The 11,697-nt window shown below is 38.9% G+C and overlaps 1 protein-coding gene across 8 annotated transcripts in view; it reads right to left on the reverse strand.

The window, feature by feature from the left end:
- Positions 1 to 11,697, reverse strand: part of HDAC9 (histone deacetylase 9) — a 534,753-nt gene that overhangs the window by 352,425 nt on the left and 170,631 nt on the right. The gene's annotated exons all lie outside the window — the stretch shown is intronic.

Raw genomic sequence — 11,697 nt, forward strand, 5'->3', positions numbered from 1 at the left:
AGAGAGGAGAGAGGTAAACTCATTGGCCAGTGGCCACTCAACTACTTTTTTTCAGAGATCAGAAGGGAACCCAGGCTTTCTCTGCTCTCTGTCAGTCATTATTCATGCCACATTGCCTCAAATTCCATTTAGACGTCTAATAGTGTCTGGTATTCACTGCTGCTGTCACTGCCAGTCAATTAAGAAACATTTATTAAAAGCCTACTATGTGCCAGATAGCATAGTTAGTTGTTGCTGCTAATGCTGCTACCAACAATAACTGATATTTAAGTAATTTTTAAGGTGCTCAGAGTGCCTTTTTTCCACTACCCAACTTGATGTCCATAATTATCTACTGAGTTTATTAATTGTATGGATGAGGTACTTGAGGCTTTGAGAAGTGACTTGGCCAAGGTCACACCATTTTAACTCAGAAACTCATGACTCTAGTTGGATTGTTCTATCCATTAGAACAGCCTGGGCCAATCACTTTATGTCTGTGCACCTCAGTTTCCCTTTCTGTAACATGAGGGGGTTGGAGAAGATGGCCTCTTTAGTCCCTTCCATATTGAAAACTATAGCAAAATGAAGGCAATCAATGAGATTCCCCAAAGATTCCTCTTAAAGTTAACATGGCAAAGATTATTTGAGGCTATTGCTTTTGGGAATGGAATATATGACTTAGTGATGTTCGATGTAGGCTAATATTGTGCTTTTGGCCTGCGTGGTACTGAGACAGTTCTTGGGAAGGTTCTGAAGGTCAGTTGCAGCCAACTTAAATGGTGTCTACACCATCCAGGGAGAACACAGAAGTGAGTTACATGGAAGAAGGGGTGGCTCAAGGGCACTGGGAATGTTAAATGAGTTAATAATGGACGGTGATGCATTGTAAATTTGAATACTATATAAATATCAGGCTTTATAGTTTGTGTGATCATGAATGAAAGCTCCAAGGGGCCTTTAAGGTCCTCTAATCCAATCTCCTCACTTAACATATGAAGAAACCTTGAATGTGTGTCCCTAGTGTTCTGCTGTGAACCTTGCCCATAGGAGATGCTTAGTAAATGTTTATCAATTGACTATTTATATAAGGTGACCCAGCTAAGAAATTGGTAGGGCTGGGACTTGAACCCAAGTCATATGACTCAAAGGTCTTCTAATCATAATTAGAAGTAATGTTCAAGCTCATAATCTTAAAAAGAAATGAAACTCCAAAATATTGCCTACAAATATTCATTAAAACATGATTCACTTAATTTTTATTAGATCATTTCAATTCCTAGAGCATCATTAAAAAAAAAGTCTGAAGTTTCTGCTAGAATCTTTCGGAGGCTGACCCCATAAACAGAGATCTGTGAACAATAAAACCCAAATCCTATGCCCTGGAACACAATCAAACATCTTGAAAATTCAGTAGAAGATGAGGCCATTTAAAATAGACTCACACACACTGCAAGCACCAGTGAGTTTTACAACTTAGGAAAATGAACCATTGAAAAGTTCATGGAGGGAATTTCATAGGGATGGTAATTTGGGGAGAATTGATTCTATGCTCTGTTGTGCTGCACTGCCCCCCACCCCCATCTTGGGGGGGGGCATAATGCTAGGACAGCATTTCAGAGGGAATCTCTCTCTTCTCCTGTCATATTATTTGCTGACCAAAGAGGAAATGCATTTTCAATCCTATTAGCTCAACTTTGCAAAATCAAAAGATCTCACTTTGGGGAATGTGTGACTCGTCTAATTCAATAAATATTTATTAAGCAATCCCTGTGTGAAAGGTTGTGTGCTAAGCATTAGAATTGTTTTTGTTTTTATTTTTAATCTCTTTTGTTATTGTTGGAGCTGTGATCTTATAGGTGTGAGGAACTCTCAGTGAGGACACTCCCTTCATCCACAGGACCAGTGTATGTCCTGCAACTTTTAGTCCTAGAAAGTTGCCTAGAGCACTATGAAGTTAAGACCCTCACTCCCAGTCACAGAGTTTGCCTTTAAAGCCCAGATCTTCCATGTTCTGAGCCCAGGTCTCTACTGACCACACTGCCTCTCCACACATGGAGATACAAAGCCAAGAATGAAAACTAAACACCGCCTTAATTAAAAACCATGCCCTGCACTGAAGGAACAGGCATTCAATGAGAGGATGTAAAATGTACAGATAAAAACAATACAAAATATAGACAAAGTAAATACCAACTAATGGGGGAAGGGGACTAGCAACTTGGAGATAAAGAGGGGATACATGGGAAGTGGTACCTGAGAAAAACCCTGAAGACAACTAAAGTTGCTAAGAAGCTAAGGTGAAGAGAGAATACCTCAGAACCACAAGGGACAACCTCTGAAAAATCATGGGGGTGAGAGAATTATGAGTTTAGGAGGGTGAGCAGTAATTAAATCTTTTGACTCTAGTGAAGAAAAAACAGATGTTTGGGTTATTCTTTTAGGAACGCAGAGTATGTTCCACAGAACTGACAATATTTTACATTAAAAATGCTTTCTAAACAACTTTAGAAATAGCACCAATCTCTCTGAGGGAAGAATGGCAAGGTTTCATCTTAGAGCTAAAACAGAGCCTGAAGTGAGCATGACATTAACTAATTCCACAGCATGCTAATGTGTCTTCATTTGAACAGTAAGAATTGACAGGGAAATTCACCAAAAAAGATACAAAGATTTTTTAAAAGAAAAGTAAAAACAGAGAGCCCACAGTACCTTGTATTTGATGCTATAACTTACTAACAATGGCCACTCCAGTATCCAAATGGAGGCACAAAGAGTTGGACACGATTGAAACAACTGAACAGTAGCATTTACTGAATACCTGATCAAATACTAAGCAGTGATTATGTGCCTCTTGTGTATGAGGCACAGTACTCAGTGCTGGGAATAGGAGGGCAAATAATTAATTTTGACTCATAAGGAGTTTAGATTTTAATTAGGATGACTAGTCCATATGAGTATATACAGGACAGATATAAGAAAAATAAATATAAATTAATGCACTGGCAGGTAGGAGATCAGGGATGGTTTCATGCAGAATATCATAATTTGATCTGCACCATAAAGGAAGAGAGATTCTATGTGTTGAAAGTGTGAAGGGACTACATGAGAGTCATGGAGGACATTCCAGGCACAGGCATGTAGATGAGAGATGCAGCATGGGAAGAACAGAGTGAATAAGGAGGAATAATGTCCAATAAGGCTGGAAAGATATTAGGTTGGGTAGAGCTTTAGAAGCTAAACAAAGTTTCTGTTTTATCCTGGAGTCAATAAAAAAGCACCAGGGTTGAACAGGAGAATGACATGATCAGATCTTCACCTAAGGAAAATTACTATTGTAGTAGTGTGTAGAGTGAATAGGAGTCAAGAGAAAAGGAGATCGAATATGAGGCTGCCAATATAATCTAGGCAAGACCTTGAGACAGTCTGAACTTGGTTGGTAGCTATTAGTGAAGAGAAAGAGTTGGATATAAGAGATTTTGTGAAGGAATAAATGGCAAAATTTGACAAATAAATGGATATCTGAGGTGGAGTAGAGTGAGGAGTTAAGAAGGATAAAGCTTAGATTAAGATCCTGGGAAACTGACAGAGTGGTGGTGACTTTGTAGGAATTAGGACTTTGGAAATGTATAGGGTCTTGAGAGAAAGAAAGATAATGAATTCACTATGGGTCAGTTTGAATTTGGGGTGTCCCCAGAATGTCTTCTTTGAAGTGTGCATTAGGTAACTAGTGATGTGAGATAACTGTTATCAGTCAAGGGCTGGCAATAAAAAAGATCATTGCTAACTTTGGAGAACAGTTTCAGCTCAAATGATGAAACTGGAAGCCAGGTATTAAAGGCTTAAGACGTGAATGAGACAAAAGGAAGTGGAAGCAATGAGCATTTGACTGAGACAGAGAACAATACACAACAGAAACTTGAGTGGATGCTCAATTCTAGTGAAAGGTTTTTTTTTTTCAGTTTTCCTTAGGATAGGAAGGACTTTATCACGTTTGAAGATGGTAGTGATGGAAGTAGTATATAAAAAGGGGTTGAAGAGGAGGGAGGGTAGTTAAGGTTGTAATTTGCTAGAATGGGGAGGGGCATGGCATATAGCACACATGCAGACAGGTTGGTCTTGGGAGGGAAAGGAGATAAGTACAATATGATGTCAAGGAGTTTTGAGGTAAAGAGAAAGAGATGCCCATCAATTGGGGAATGACTGAACAAGTTGTGCTATATGATTGTGATGGAATACTACTGTGCTGTAAGAAATGATGAGCTCAGCGATCTTAGAAAAACTTGGAAAGACTTCCACAAAATAATGAAGAGTGAAATGAGCAGAACCAAGAGAACATTGTATACAGTAACAACAATATTGTTTTAAGAATGACTTTGAACAAGTTATTTCAACTATTATAAATACCCAAATTAACTACAAAGGACATATGAAGATGCTATTTGCATCCAGCGAAAGAATGGATAAATAAATGTATGGAATGATTTTATACACACACACACGTTGTGTGTGTGTGTGTGTGTGTGTGTGTGTGTCTAATGGTAGTCATCTCTAGGGTGGGATGGAGGGAAGAGAAAAAGAGGAAAAAAGAAATTTACATGATACTTTTAAAAGGAATAGCAAGTTGTACATAATAGATCTGCAGTTTCATGTGCAATTATTTTTTATTATACTATGCTATGAAAATGCTTGTTTTATCTCATCATTAAAAATAAAATAACATTTAAAAAGAGAGAACAGGAGAAAAGGAAGTTCACATATGGCTTTAATTTTCTCAACAAAGTAAAAAGATCTTTCAATGAAAGAGAAGGGAAATGGGAAGTAGGTCCCCGGTTTGGCTTTGAGGTCTCAAGGAGTGAGACTTTCAGATTCAGCCCAGTGATAGCTGGACAAGAGCTAGTCCAGCAGTGATGCCACAGGTGGATGTAAACTTGGTGGAAGTAGGCCATGTAAACACTGTGTTAAATCTGAGTCCATCCTCCCCACACTCCAAGATGGTCTATGTGAATTTGTTCCCCCCAAAGCAGTATGAGGGAAGGCAAGCACAAGGGAATGAATGGTTATAGTTTTGTTCCTGCTATATTTTCCAAATAAATATCCCTTTGTCAAAGCTAATCAACTTTAATTGTTAAATGGAGATGATAGTCACTGGCAGCTAACAGCAGAAGGAAAATACTGGAATGGAGGCTTATGTTGACAGCATTAGAGAATGATACCCCAACTCCTCAGGGTCCCCCTAGAATTCTGTCCCTCAGTCTGGAAGAGCAAAGCAAGAGTGCCTCCTACACTAAATGACCACACTGACAAGAATTGGACTCTTCAGGCTTCAAGAAACATGTCTGTTCAAATGTGGGAATAAATTCTTATACACCATTAAGGGACAGGTGGAAACAGCTGCAGTTTTGTAAGGACAAGCTTTACCAAAGGGAAGCTGACTGAGGAGTAATAGCATTGTCATTCTGACAAGGGAGACACCCTTCCTTTAAGGACAGAGTGCTAAAATTCTCATCCAATTTATCACATAAGGAGTGAGAGAGATCTGGGTCAGAATCTAGAGAAGCAGCTAGGGGGCGCCACCACGCACAGCCTGTGGGGACTGGAGTCAGAAAGACATGAAGTCAAAGCTGGCTTCAGACATTTCCTAGATGTATGACCCTGGGCAAATCAATGATTGTCAATTTTCTTGATATTTCGTCTATCACACAAATGAGAATAACGAGAAGATCCTTGGCAGGCATAAAATAGTCTTCAAAACCTTAAATTAATTTTCATTACTACTTTAAGATAAAGAATAAGAATGAGATAACAGTAGCAGTATTTCTATAAGGCCTCAAAGCTATCAGAGAGCTTTCCATACATTATCTCATTTGAACATCACAACTACCCTGTGAGGTAAAGACGCGACCCCCATTCTATAGAGGTTCAATGGAGTGGGACCCCCATTCTATAGAGGCTCAATGGAGTGGGACCCCCATTCTATAGAGGCTCAATGGAGTGGGACCCCCATTCTATAGAGGCTCAATGGAGTGGCGATTTGTGTGAGGCCATCCAGCAAATCTCAGGGGTAGGATTCAGGCCCTGGCCTAATTCCAGCTGCACTGTCCCTTCCACTCCACCATGCTGAAGTGGATCTGCCTTTTTTTCTTTTTGGAGAGAAAAAAGTGATTAAAAAAAACACAAGAATCCAATATAACCATGAAAAAATGGCATTGCTATATGTCTCATCTGCAAGATGAAAACCCATATTTATTCAGCTTAATTTGGCAGCTTATATAACATTTTAAAATACCAAATAAACTGAGAAAAATATGGATAACTATTTTGAGAGTTTTTTGATGTTCTCTTTCCCAATGATTTCTACTTTATTCAATTACTTAAAGAAATCAGCACCCTGGGAACACACACACCCAACTAGGAAATTGGGAAGATGCTTTCTTACTGTGTCTGCCTCAATATCCACTGTGAAGTCTAGCTCACTATCCCACAGTGGCACATCTCAAAGGTTCTACACGACATACATTATTTATTTTTAACTTAAATGTTTATTGCTATCTTTGTTTTTATCTTTTTATCTCTAAATATATTTCTTCCCTTCCCTCTACATAACAAGACTATCTTATAAAAAATGAGTAAAAAAGGGAAGAGGGGGAAAAATCCAGTTCAATAAAATGAACCCATACTTCAATCAAGTTTGACACTTTAAGCAGCATTCCCTGCCCCTAGTCCCCCACCTTTGCAAAGAAGGGAGAAGTGCCTTGTGTCTTATGACTTCTTTTGGGCCAAGATTAGTTATTATTGCAGAACAGTCTTCAGTTTTATTGTTTTTCTTCCCATTACTCTAGTCACTCTGTATGTTGTTTTCCTGATTCTGCTTACTTTACTCTTCATCAATTCACAGAATCTTCCCACACTTCCTTATTCTTCATAGTCATTATATCTTACAAGGATTTAATATTTCATTACATTCATGTACCATAACTCATTTAGCTATTTCCGAATTCAAGGGTATCTACTTTGTTTCCAATTCTTTGCTACCACAGAAAGTGCCAATATAAAAAAAATTGGTGTTGATGGTACCTTTTTCTCATTGAACTCCTCTGGGTATAATAAGCTTAGTGATAGGATCACTAGTGATAGTCAAAGGGTATGATTTTTTTTTGCCACCTTTGTAGAAGAATTTCAAATAGTTTTTCAGAATGGCTAACCCAATTCACGATGTTTGTTTGCCTGTCTTTCCTCAGTCACTTTAACACTCCTCTCCTTTTATTATGTTTACCAGTGCCTTGTGTGAGGCGAAGCTTCAGATATAACAATTTAAATCTCAGTCACTGTAAGGAAGGAGGTCCAGATGAGACTAAGAGTATTCCCCAGGGCAGACTGGGATTTTGGTAAGAAGGCCTGGTTTGGGCAGGTATCAGCTCTGCTGCAATTCTGGTTGGGAGGGACAAGATGGAAACAAAGGGTAATAAAATAACAGAATTAATTATCACCCAGCAAAAAGCAGGATGGTAACCACAAGAAGGAGGCATGTCCGAAGCACAGAAATATGGATCTGCAACATGGGAGTACCAAGGCAAAAAGAGTGAAATAAGTAGCCGGTCTAAGGTGGGAAAAGCTTAAGCTATTGGGCATTCAAAAGGGGTCACATTCATTCAAAAATCGTATTTCATGAGTTTGACTCATTTGTCAACTCAGAGAGACAAGACTTCTGCCCTTGAGGTCAAACATTGAGAGCTGAGCAAGGTTGCCCATCTTATCTACACCAGCTTCAGCTGCGGACAGCTCCCCACTTCTGTTGTCATTTCCAATGCTGGACACAATTCAGTTTGGTAGGCAAAAGGAGGAATGTTTCACGTTGGGTATATATAGGCCAGTGGGCAGAATTAAAGTTGTTTTTGTTTAAACATGAACATTACATTTAAAATGTAATTGAAAATGAATTCAAGAAATCTAGAGCCCAAATGAACAGATGTGTAAAATCCCTTCAAAAATGCCAGATTCCCTATATTCTCATTTTAATTGCTTTTTAGAAATGCAGTGAAGCAAGTCATTTTTTAAAATTACTATTATTAAGTTAGTGAGAAAGTTTCTTTAACCTGTTTTTAGACAAGGAAATGGACATTCCCATGCAGTGCTTTTAAAAGCAGTTTTCCCTGTATCCCTTCCACCCTCACCAAACAGTCAGTTCAATTTAATCCAGTTATTTAACAACAAAAGCAGAGCTTCTGTTATGAGAGGAAGCATAGCACAATGGATAGGGATCCAACCTCTGAATCTAGAAGACTAAGTTTTGAGTCCTTGCTCAGAATAATTTTGTGTGACTCTGAGCAAATCATTTAATCTTTTGGTGCCACAGGCAGCTCTCAGACTTTAAACTGAAGAACAATCAATCAATCACCAACCAGAGCTTTCAGACTTGGTGAGAAGCATGAGGTCATTCACACACAAAAAGTGAAAACAGTCCCTGCCTCCAAGGGCTTATATTCTAATGGCGAATGCAATGTATAGGCATAGAGATATAGACAAGATACAAAGAAGATAAAATCATTACAGTTATAATTTAGAGGATAAAACATCAGCTGGGCACATGGCCAGCACATGGGATATGAAATGAGTCTTGAAGGAAGCCAGGCATTCTTAGACAGGGCACCCAGGACAAAAAAAAAAAGAAATTGGAAATGAAGAATAATCATATACCGTTAGAGGAAGTTTTAAGGCCTAGAGTCACCTACATCAATAAGACAATGAGTTGGGGCCATTATAAGTAAAGTCTTTGGACCAAGGCAGAATAAAAAAACATGAATAAGATAAGATCCTTGCCACCAAGAAGCAAAAAGTACCAATGTAAAGTAAGGATGTATGTGTAAAATCCAAATCCTTTTTACCTTTCAGAGGATTTAATTGGAAAATGAATAACAGAGGAAAACCTCAAACAAAACCAATCATAATTTCCATGAATATACAAATGAAACATTTAAAACAACCAAGTCCTATATTTTTATTAGATTTGATAGATAATATTTCAAAGTCTTGTCTTCAGGTATATAAATTGTCAAAATTTTTTTAAAAATTAAAGGAACCTTCATAACTGGGATCCACATTCAGTAAACTGGAAACTGCTTGAGGCCAGGCACTGTTCTCATTTTTCTCTTTTTATCCCTGATGCCCAGTCTGGTGTTTCTTCAAATAGCAGTAAATAAATGGTTAATGATCGTTGCATTGAATTGGAGTCATTACTTAAATCTTTTTCTCACCTCTGCATCTCAAATCACTCAGATGCCCTCTCCTACTATCTCTTCCTTCATCCCAATCTTACAGTAAAATGGGGCCCTTCTCTGGCAAACCTCTCCCCTCTCACACATGATCCCATGTGTTCTCCAGCCGCTCACCCCCTATATCATCTCTCATTACTTTATGCCTATGCCTTAGCAGCCAGTCAGCTTCCTACCTTTCCAGTTGTCTTGCACCTTCTTTTCTCATGGTCTGCGACACTGACCTTCAGGCTCCTTGCACGAGTATTCCAGCTGGGATTTCTATTGGCTGCTCCTCATGCCTCCTGGAATATTCCTTGCTCACTTCTTTCTCCTCAAGTCTCAGCTGAAATGTCTGGAGAACATCTCTCCCATTTCCCCTTCATATTTTGTATGTACATAGTTGTTTGCCCATCATCTCCCCAATAGAGTATTGACTCCTTGAGGACAGGAACTAGCTTTGCTAATCTCTGTGTGCCCATTGCTTAGCAGTGCCTGGTGCATAGGAAGCTGTTGAAAATGTTTACTGATTGACTTATTGTTGACTTTGCAAAGTTCCTCAGTTTCTCAAGAACCTCAGTTCCTCAGGTCTTCAATGAAAAGTTTGGATTGTACATAGTCCTTTCTATATCTAACAGCCTAATAGTCTATCATTCTTTGTGACTATATTTTTCTGGACTCACACAAATCTTTCAAAGCATGATTCCTAAAGGGTGAAGATATAATGTGGGAGGGGGAAGGTATTGCCTAAACCAGGCATGCAATGATAAAGACTGATAAGTACAAAGCCCTTTAAAATGGGTAACATACAAATACCATCTCGTTTGAACTGTAGCGATGGATGCTGTCAATGCCATTCTCCTAATTTTACAGATGAGGAAAAAAAGGTTCACAGAGGTTGGCTGACTAATCCATGGCTACAAAGTATGAGAGGTGCAATTCAAATGTAGGGTTCCCAGATTCCTTTTCTATCCCACACCAGGCTGTTAATCCAGAGGGGATCTCAGATGTAGTTACAAAACCTTGGTTTCATGCTAAAACACAATGGGATTGTCTCTAGCTCATTCTACCATCACTATATTTGATTCCTATTGAATATCATACTTCAAATATTCATTATCAGTAATGATAATGTTGCCATTTCTATGGTTATATATAAGGTTTGCAATGTATTTAACATATGTTATCTCATTTAATCTCCACAACAATCCCACAAGGTAAGTGCTATTATTATCCCCATTTCATAGATGAGAAAGCCAAGGCTGATAGGCATCAAATGACTTGTCCCCTAAAAGGACAGGAGATAAAGCCTCTGAAAGGTTGCAGGGTTTTTTATATTTATATAAATAATATTTTCCAATATTAAAAATGAGCTGGCTATAGTCTCTTTCTGATCTTGTTTTAGTTTTTTTTCCAATTTGTTTGACTCTCAAGGATTGAAAACCACATTTGAAAATGTACAGTTCTCTTAAAACAGAAACAAAATGGATTCAGTTCAGCTTCCTCCAAACAATGGCCTGCCAGAGCTCACTTCTCCATTTAATCGCTCCTTCTCTCATCCAAGTTCCCCATGATCCTGATTCTGAATCTTGAAAGCCAGTCAGTGGCTGTTGTTTATATGATATTGAATAGAGAGGGAAATAAAGAAAAGGGACACTGTCTGTAACCTTGAAATGGTATTCTCTGAGTGTTTCTTCTGCTCACTGAGCAAATGTTAGTCTTTGAGCCAGATGTCTAAATACAGAGCATGGGCTATGCTTAAGGGCTAAAAATACAGTCTCCAGTCCAAGGTGATAGGGACTGAGGAAGGTGTTTAGACTATGCTATGCTAAAGATAAAGAAAGGTAACATTAGGTAGACAGGCAGGCAGGGGCACCTGGGCTCCAGCCTGTTCAAGCTAATCAAAGGGAGCTGTTCTAGGCAATTACTGTTACCTTTCAAACAAGTCAATAAAGTAAATGTTTTTGGCTAAGAATGAGCCCTCGTGCCCTTTGGCTTGGGCTGGAGTTGGAAAGAACCATGTGATTGGCAGCAGAGCAGTGTCTTGGGAGCTCCTTGCAAAGTTGGAAGCCCAGCTATTAAACTGTGCATACCCTTTAATCCACTGATGTCACTATTAAGTTTGTATCCAAAATAGAATTTTTTAAAGGGAAAAAGACCTATTTGTACAAAAATATTTATAGCAGTTCTTTCTGTGGTGGCAGAGAATTGGAAATTGAGGAGATGCCCATCAATTGGGGAATGGCTGAACAAATTGTGGTATATTATTGTGATGGAATCCATTGTGCTATAAGAAATGATGATCAGGGGCAGCCAGGTGGCTCAGCGAGTAAGAGCACCGGCTCCAGCGTCGGGATGACCTGGGGATCGAATCCTGGGCTCAGACACTTAGCACCTACCCAGAAACACCTGGCCGTGTCACCTTGAGCAAGTTACTTAACCCCAATTGCTTAGGGGCGGCCAGGTG

The sequence above is a fragment of the Petaurus breviceps genome, unplaced genomic scaffold (assembly GCF_028583685.1).
Source record: "Petaurus breviceps papuanus isolate PSGF00001 unplaced genomic scaffold, PetGlider_PUasm1.0 218, whole genome shotgun sequence".
Taxonomy (NCBI): domain Eukaryota; kingdom Metazoa; phylum Chordata; class Mammalia; order Diprotodontia; family Petauridae; genus Petaurus; species Petaurus breviceps.